Raw genomic sequence first — 7,945 nt, 5'->3', positions numbered from 1 at the left:
CCATTTACTAAAAATGGATAAAAACGAAATTTTTAATAGTAAAATGGTACCTCCTCCTTACTTTTTAATCACTTAGTTTGCTTATCTTTTAAAGACCGCTACTTTAAAACATGTGCACCTAGAGGGAAAAAGAAATATTAGGGGCCAACTTTCTAATTTTTTTCCGTAGAAAGAAAAGAGGTGTTACAGGTCCATTCCTTCATAAATATTTTAGAAATTATTGTAAATAATATCAGTCAAGAAACAAGCCAGAAAGAGCAGAAATCATCAAAACAAGCTAATTTTAAAAGTGAGCTACACATGTGATCATTTAAATTTTAAAGCCAAGAGGTAATCAGACTCAATGCATTTTCATTCATATGGAAAAAATATCAGGGTTATAAATATAGAGAGACGGGTAATATTCTACAAATTCCTGTTGACCTTGAAATTTATGTTCAGAAGATACATCTCAGTTTGAGACTTGATAATCTTTCATGTTTTTATTTCACTTTTAAATTTCCATTCATCCCTTCATTTAAAGACACAATATCCAAAAAGTATCTGCAGAAAAATAAAATTCATCCTGCATTAAACAAACATTCGGATTCATTTGGGAGCCTCAGGTTCAGAAAAAAAGCGACAACAAGCTACCGAAACAACAACCTCAGAAAACCCTGCAAAAACAAAACAAACCAACCAACAATAGCTTTCATTTTAGATATGAAAGTTGGAGCAAATTATAAATGGTCTGGCTAAGGTCATATTGGAAATCTCGACTATATTCCCCAGGCTATCCAGCGGTACTCCTGCCTATTTTCTATTGTTTCCATCATGCCTTCTCTCTTTTAAAAATAACTATAATGATATAAATTTACCTATGTAACAAACCTGGGCTCATACCTCTGAACTTACAATAAAAGTTAAAAATAAATAAATAAATAAATAAAATCTGCTCATTAAACAAAAGTCAGAAATGAAAAAGCTATGAAAATCCAACCCTGAATCTCCCTTATAAGTTAAATATTTCTATGATGAAGGTTGTATTTAAAATTTACTTTTAAGCTTCAATTATATTTTAAAAAAAAACAGAGCAAGAAATACAGGTAATTAAATCATTAAACACTATGGACAACTCATTGCTAAATGTTTGTAATTCCAGAGATATCTCTAAGGAAGTTATAAATTCTACTATATGTTTTGTGCTCTTTTGAGCAGCTATGTCTATGTTTATTATAGAATGAGAAAACAGCAACTGATGGCACATGATATGGTTTGGCTGTGTCCCCACCTAAAATCTCATCTTGAATTGTAATAATCCCCACCTGTCAAAGGCAGGACCAGCTGGAGATAATTGAATCATGGGTGCTGTTTTCCCCACGTTGTTCTTGTGATACTGAGTTCTCATTAAATCTGATGGTTTTATAAAGGGCTTTTCCCTCACTTCAGTCTGCACTTCATTTTGATACTGCCATATGAAGAAAGATGTGTTTGTTTCTCCTTCCACCATGATTCTAAGTTTCCTGAGACCTCCCAATCCTGTGGAACTGTGAGTCGATTAAAACTCTTTACCTTTATAAATTACACAGCCTTGAGTATTTCTTCACAGTAGTGTGAGAACAGACTAACACAGTAAATAACTGTAAAAAAAAGGTCCACTAAATTTTGTGGACTTCGTATCTGGATAATATATTAATTTTTCAATGAAATGACTACATTTTGATCTCATGGTAAATCGTGTATGATTTTCGCACCAAATAAGCAAATTGTTACAACTCATGCTTTTGTGGGCTCTGCAGTCTGACCTGGGACCCTAATTTGATTTTATACTATTTAAGTAGGTACACAGAGAAGATTATTCCTGGCAAGGAAAGATCTTTACTACATGTCTGAGACTAGAATTGAAGGGAATAATTGGTTGAACTAGAAATAAAGGAAGTAACACTAAGAATTTGAAGAGTCTACTCTGTGCTTATTACGATTCCAGGTGGTAGCAGTAGTGGTAATTGTGGTGGTGGTGGCGGCATAGGAAATTTCATCTAGCCTTTAGTATTTCAAGTGTTCTGGCCTTAAAGCAGCTCAGGATTTACTAGGCATATAAAATCACAAATAGGCTAAAATATCATGAGTGATTCAGGAAGGGTGAAAAAGAATATATGTCAATTGAAATGTGTTGTTTGGTTCATTATAAGTAATGGGTTACTTATCCAAATATTTTCTAGGGTATTGTTAGGGGTATGCAGAACCACTTTGAAATTTCACACTAGGAAGTGGTTGGTGTTAGCATATTTCACTAGAAGTTTCTGGAATACAGACAGGTTAGCACAGGCAAATGTCATGCTACAGCAAAATGTATGGTTGGGCCACATGACTAGAATATTCTCAGTCGAAACTTGACAGTACTACTTGAATTGCTGAAAGATTGATTAATTACAATCAACTTGGGCATAAGAATTTCTTCCAAGAATATAATGCAAAATTTCAGAAGTTAGAATGATTAATAATAAAATACACTGGGAGAAACCTAGGAACAGCACGTGTAAATTATTTGATTTATATTCCTGCAAAGGTTGTTGAAGAAAACTAATCTAAAACAAGGCGTATTCTTGGTCAGCAGTGGTTTCAACCCAAGAGCCATATAGAATATGCATACTTCAACAGTCCTGATTTGGCTAGTTGACAAATATAATTGTTTGGAAGTGATGTGAAATAGTGGAAAATGAAAGGTTTAGAGAGTCAAATGGAAATAGGTTTAGGAATGGCTCTGCCTCTCACTGGCTATGTAAACTTGAAGAAATGGCAGCACGTTTCTGATGCACAGTTCCTCATGATATCATATCTATCTGTATTGTGAGAATTAAATGAACTATTTTATGTAGTTTAGGCAATTCTACTTTTGTTACAAAAATCATATTAAATAGTAACTCTTACTTAAAAACACAACCTAGTAAATCACATTTTGATATCTGGTTTTGCTCTTCTCCCTCTGTTCTTAACCACAGTGACCTTTATATTTTATATAACTAACTTGTATGTGTAGAATCTGGCCAGGTGTGATGGCTCACGCCTGTAATTCCAGCAGTTTGGGAGGCCAAGGCAGGCAGATTACCTGAGGTCAGGAGTTTGAGACCAGCCTGGCTAACATGGTGAAACCCTGACTCTACTAAAATACAAATTAGCCAGGTGTGGTGGCTCACACCTGTAATCCTAGCTACTCGGGAGGCTGCTGCAGGAGAATCACTTGAACCTGGCAAGCAGAGGTTGCAGTCAGCAAAGATCATGCCATTTCACTCCAGCCTGGGCAAAAAAGAGCGAAACTCCATCTTAAAAAAAAAAAATCCATCTGTAGCAATAATTTCATACGTAAAACTAGTCTGATTTCCTTATCTCACTCAGATAACCTGATGTGAGATAAAGGTAAATGAACAAAACAGAAGAATTGACTTATTTTTTCTATCTCCTTTGCACACCTATGCAAGGGGCTGCCTGGTGACACAAATTACTCCCATGGACAGTGTTCTAAGGATTGGAGAGAAAGAATCTGGATTTCCACAAACTCCCAACAGTAAACAAACTGTGAAGCAGTACCCAGTTAGGTATCTCAAGTCCATCTAATATACCACATGAATTCGAGAGATACTCATCCTTGAAAGCATCATCCGTTTGACACTGCCAGGGTTAGAGATCAGAATAGGGTGGGTGCATTGGAGAAAAGAATCTGGGGGTGATAGAACGATGTGTGAATCTTTGTTATCTTGCCATTCTTGTTTCTCCTTTCAAGGAATCTCTGCTTTCTCCCTCTGCAGCAATTCCTCAGGAGAGCTCTATGAGAGAGAAACAAGAAGTAAAGAGGCAGGGGAAAAAATCCCAATGTCTCCTGAAACTGAGAATATAGATCTGTGACTAAGATATTAGTATCATAAAATGGTCTAAAACTAGAATGGAATAAATTGATTTTATGGACCTGGAATTTAGCTTTCCTGCTTGCAGAATAATGGAGAATAAACCCAAACATGTATTAATACATTCGTTAGAACAAATGAGGTTATCCATCCTTCCTTCCTTCCTTCCTTCCTTCCTTCGTTCCTTCCTTCAACATATTTTAACTTAGCTCCTCCCCTGTGCCAGAAACTGTAAGAGCAAATAATACTAGAGTGAACTCTAAAAACTAATCTCTGTCCCTGCTATCATACAGCTACTTTCTAATGGGAAGAGACTAGTAATAAACAAACCAATGAATAAGGTAGGGTAGTGGTAAGTGCCTGGTTTAAAATCAAGCAGCGTAAGCAGTTAGTGCAAGTTGTTACTATATTTTAGGATGATAAGAGAAGTTCTTTCTGAGGGGTTGATACTAGAACAGAGACCAAAATTAAGTAATTGATCAATCCATATGTATATTTGAGGATAGAATATTATAGCTGCAGGAAATAATAAATGCAAAGACCCTGAGGTGGTAATATATCTTATGTACATAGGAACAGCAAGGAGGATGGCATAGAAAAAAGTGATGTGATAAAATCCAAGAGGTGGCAATCAGGGATTCAGGTTGTATATGATTGCGATGATTTGTGTGTCAACATGACTGGGCTATGGTGTGCCCAGATATTTGGCTAAACATTATTCTGGGTATGTCTGTAAGGGTGTTTCTGGATGAGATTATTATTTAAATCAGTAGATTCAGTAAAGCAAATTGCCCTGCTAATGTGTCATCCAATTTGTTGAAGCTCTGATTAAAACAAAAAGGCTGAGTAAGGGAGAATTTACTTTTTCTGCCTGAACAGAATCAAGCTGAAGCAGTAGTCTTTTCCTGTCTTTGGACTTAGACTCTGACTGGAGCTTGCATCATCAGCTTTCTTGATTCTCCAGCCTTCAGACTTAGACTGGAACTGTAACGTCAGCTTTCTTGGGTCTCCAGCTTGCCAGCTGAAAATCTTGGGACTTCTCAGTCTCCATAACTGCATGAGCTAATTAATTCCTCAGAATAAATTGGTTTATAATGTAAATATGCTTGTTATATTTTTCTGGAAAATCTTAATATAGATTTCAGTTCTGAGAGTGATTATAGAAAAACAGTGTTAAGGATGAGTTTTCTGAATTGGTTCTGGAATTTCTGGAATTGACTCTAATCTGTTTAAATTTAAAGATGCTAATAGCTCTTTCTTAATGCTGAAGAGAACAGTAATATTCCATACATGATCTGGCTATAGACATATGCAAAAACACTTTTAAGAAGCAGGTGCCAGGTAAACGTGTATATGATATTTTCAAAAATTTTTGGAAAACTAATGAGTATAATGAGATTCGCTGGTTGCTCTTAATGTTGCTGGATGAAGTGGTTAAAGAAAAGAATGAACTCAGGGATTTGAATTTCTAGCTCAAGCAAGGCATAAGTGACCTGAAAGTTTCTTTGTATCCCCCAAAGAGACTCTTATCTCTTGTAGCTGAAGGGCTGAGATTGCTGCAAATCAAATGAAGAATCTCATCCTGTGACTGGCTGAGGTACAGCACAAGTTGGGATGTTTGATAATAACATATGCAAGTGAAAACGAACTGCAGTTTAGACTACGATAGGAATTCTAGGATTGGTGAGAAGTAGTCAGAATATAAATATACTTCAAGGTAGAGCTGTCAGGATTTGAAATGGACTTGATTATGAATGTAAGTGGAAAGTAAGCAATGATTCTGAGACCTTTGGCATGAGCAACTGGGATAATCTGTATTGACTGGTTAACCATTCATGCTACATTTTGGGAGATCAATGCTCAGTGTTGCATATGAGGATGGTTAACTCTACTTACTAATGCATAGCCTGAATTCAGGCTCCGTGATATTGGTGGAAAAAATGGGCGATAGAAAAACAACCAGTTTATGCAGAATACAGCTCAAGGTAATCAGAAAAGCCTGGAGGTAATATTTTAATATACTGAATTGGAAAAAGCCATCTTTCACAGATTGAGGTTAAGTGTTCTCTGTGGGAAATATAAATATTTACCCAACAGAGTCACAGGTTATGCAGGAGTTGGCTTGTGCTGACCTTTATTATGGAGAGATATGCGAGTGATATACTTGCATTGATAATGTAACACATTCTATTCAATGTAAAACAATTTCAGAGCTCACATTCTATGAATTTCTCACAGGCTTTGAAGTTCAAATTTGCACAGATGAAAAATAAGACCTACTTTAAAATTGCCACTTCAGTATAATTTGATATTTGCATGTAAATATTTCACATATTAAAGTTAAGTTCTTGGGTTTTTTTTTTTTTCCTTCTCTGTCTTCCTTTTCCTTAAGATGATATCCTGGTCTCAGGGAACGCTTACACGTAATGAGGGAGAAGAAGGTGTGCTGCTTGCCAGTCCTTGGGCAAACCTATGAGAGGTTGTCCCATTTTCTAGGCACTGGTTATGCCCATTACATCCCCAATCTGCTGATGATAGCAGGTTACAACCAGTCTTTGGGAATGCCAGAATCTACTGCTTTGGATTGAAGACGCTCCCATTATCTCAGATAGAAAAGGACTTTAATAGTAGTTAGTTGTTAGTACATGGAGATGATTGGAATCAAAAGGATCAAGTGCCTAAATTACTTTTGCAGAATTTTGCCAGAAATAAACAAAAGTCTAGAACATTATTTGTTTGAGGTATAAAACAATTCTTGGCCCCAAGCAGTGTGTGTGTAAGACATGTACTTCATCTAAAATTGTATTGTTCTCTTCTCTTCAAGGTGAAACTTTTAAACTGAATTTACATAGCAGTCATAATGTTAGATGGATTCACTTTTGAGTGAATAAACTTCTTAATGTTTTACTGTATTTCCATATTTTGGATGAAGAAATCCAATTATTAAATTCTGTTTGAAGTACATGATGAAATAATATAAAACTAGCCTCATTTCACTGTTTAATTTTTTTATTTTGCTAATAAACATATTAACAGCTTTTCTTGAAATTAAGGATATGCAAAATCCATTTATATGAATAATCACTTGATCTAAATGAAATTTTAGACTCTACAGTGATGCATAAATACACCTTCTACTGCAGCATGTGTTAAAGCACAATCGTCAGGCACAATCATCTCTAGATAGTTAACTTTTAGAATTGCCACTGATGCTGTATGAACAGATTTGCCTTTTTTTGGTTTCTCTGTGTCCAGTGATATCAGCACAACCCCCACGGTGAATGGGAAAGTTGGAACCACATTTTATGTCAGCAACACAATTTCAATTCCAATTGATTTTTATTAATCATGAAATTTTTAAGTCCATTGCTGCTAAAAGAGTTTAAGGAAAGAAAAATAGTATTATCAAACAAAAAATTAAGAAACAATTGTGGGCTTATACTATAAAATAAATAACAAAACCATTGTAGCAGGAATGTTCAGATTAGTTTTAATGTGAATCTGAGCAGGGCTGTTCACCTTCTTTTTTCAACACATACTACATGTTTGCAAATTTATGCATTTCCCATAGCCCTCACTGATTTTCTCAACTGACTGCTTGACAGTTTCAGGCATTTCACAGGCTGATGTCATGGGCTGTCATGAAAATGCCTCATATGCTAAATGCCAGGTTTGAGAAGCAGTGTTGAAGAGTTCACCCAAAGACAGAAGATTGAGGAAATTTTCCCTAGCTGCTTGTGACAGAGCACACTTCATTTTACAAGTGAACACCCTCTGTAATGTCTGTAAAAAGAGGACTCTGTAATATTACATGTTGAAAAAACGTAGCACAGACTTCCTGCTTATTGCTGGTTATCTTTCAGGCTTAAATAGGTGTTAAAGGAAGACTCTGCTGACGGTATGTGCTTCTTACATAACACTAATACATGGCAGATGCTGGAAGTACAAAGTAGAAGTTTCCAAACTCCTCAGAGGTTATCAACAAAACTTCATTAAGAATGAAAGATCTGGGAAAAAGTTAGACTGGATGAGACTCTAGGGCTTTGGGCTTAAATTCAAATTCT

This window comes from Trachypithecus francoisi, unplaced genomic scaffold (assembly GCF_009764315.1).
Source record: "Trachypithecus francoisi isolate TF-2019V2 unplaced genomic scaffold, Tfra_2.0 Lachesis_group16, whole genome shotgun sequence".
In the NCBI taxonomy this organism is placed as follows: domain Eukaryota; kingdom Metazoa; phylum Chordata; class Mammalia; order Primates; family Cercopithecidae; genus Trachypithecus; species Trachypithecus francoisi.
The sequence above is the reverse complement of the archived record's forward strand: the minus strand, read 5'-3'. Positions refer to the sequence as shown.